Source organism: Carassius auratus, chromosome 2, assembly GCF_003368295.1.
Source record: "Carassius auratus strain Wakin chromosome 2, ASM336829v1, whole genome shotgun sequence".
NCBI lineage: Eukaryota > Metazoa > Chordata > Actinopteri > Cypriniformes > Cyprinidae > Carassius > Carassius auratus.
Window position 1 is genome coordinate 13,672,288 of NC_039244.1, and position 1,615 is coordinate 13,673,902.

Sequence of the window (1,615 nt, forward strand, 5' to 3'; positions counted from 1 at the left end):
CTGGAATATCAGCAAGCACACACTTTTTTCTTCCAGTAATATTAAGCCTTTTATAGCTTTCCCATCATTCCCTTTCAGACTGTTGTGAATTAAAAATTAGTAATAGTGAGTGTTTTCCAATAATGTCAGCAGTAACATTTTAACATTGTAACAATCTTTATTGTCCTGTACCCTTTTAGAATATGTTGCCCATAATGCTTTGCAAGACTGAGAGCATGCTGGAAGGATGAGAATAGTGAACGACACGTGTGCACTTCACAAGTGATTTCCTTCTTGTATAACACTGCACAAAACTACAATAAACCGCTGTTTTGTTTTTAATTCAAGTGGTCACTGGTCTTTATTGCCTGCTAAGCAAAAACGATTACATACCAGATGAATTTGAAGGTGAATCTGAAGCATCATTTTCTGTAATTTCTTTCTCGTTCTCAGAATCTGATCCATCACTGTCCATTAGTACTCTCTCTAGAAAACACAGACACCAAAGAAACTAAATAATTAGGAAGCAAACTAAAAATTTCTTAAACCGCTAAATTCAATAAATGTCTATGACCAACAATGGTGTTCCTGCCGATTGTAACATGGTATTTGATATTTTTCAGTCAGCTTTATTTTTTCATTGACATCTGACAAAAAAAAAACCTATGGAAGAAGATGTGTAAATGAAACTACTTCTTGTTTTACCTTGTGGATCAATCTGGATCTCATCGAGATTCCTTCCTTTGAATTCAGATAGCTGTCCTCGTTCCATGGCCATAAGAATTTTACTTATCTTGGCCAGCTGTAATGTTCCTTCAGGTAGCCTATAGTACTGTCGATGGACCCTGATGTCATGCCCTAGGAAGTCAGCAAGGTCATCCATTTCATTGTCCTTTAAGTTGAGGACCTTGGACATAGTGGCCATGTGCTTCCTCAGTCTTGTGGAGGATAACGCTGCTGGGTGTTTGGCTCCACAGCTTCGAGCGATCTGACGAATAACATCTGATCCTCTGAAGTGACTGAGTGCTTGTGGTCTTCCAAACATGAATATGTTCTCATCGAGCACATCACAGTTACGGCGAGTCTTGACAAGCAACTCCATCGATGTCACCATATCTGGTGTGAGAAGAATGGGGACCTTTCGTCCACGTTTACCTCTTATTTCAATCCTCTGGAAATACTTGCAAAGTGACTTCTCGAGGTCTGATAAAGCAAGCTCTACATCTGGATGAGTTGAGGAGGTGTCTCTCAATATAAAAGAATTAAGGGACATCTTGGATACCTCTCCTTCCCTTCTACGATTAAAAAGTATCACCTGACAGAGTGTCACCTTCGCAAGTTCTGCCCAGTGCTTGATACTTGGTTGTTCTTCAAGTTTTGTCAGATATTCATTACTTTGGCTGTCTAGATACTGGTGCATTTTCTTCACGTCTTCAGCAAAGGGAAGAAGTTGTGGAGAGTTCCATTTTGCTTCACTCAAATTTCGGAGGGCCTGGGACGACACGCACTCACTCCATTTAGTGTCGCAGATTTGTTTAAAGGCCTGCACATTGCTAAGTGCATTCTTATCACCGGACATCATTGCCTCACATTCAATAACGTTAGCCATCTTCTTGAGGTTGTGCCCTAACTTCAG

At 40.2% G+C, this 1,615-nt stretch overlaps 1 pseudogene; it reads left to right on the top strand.

Annotated features, from left to right (window-relative positions):
* Positions 1–1,109: 1,109 nt before the first annotated feature.
* The window catches only part of LOC113040487 (calponin-2-like), a 2,847-nt pseudogene continuing 2,341 nt past the window's right edge, over positions 1,110–1,615 (top strand).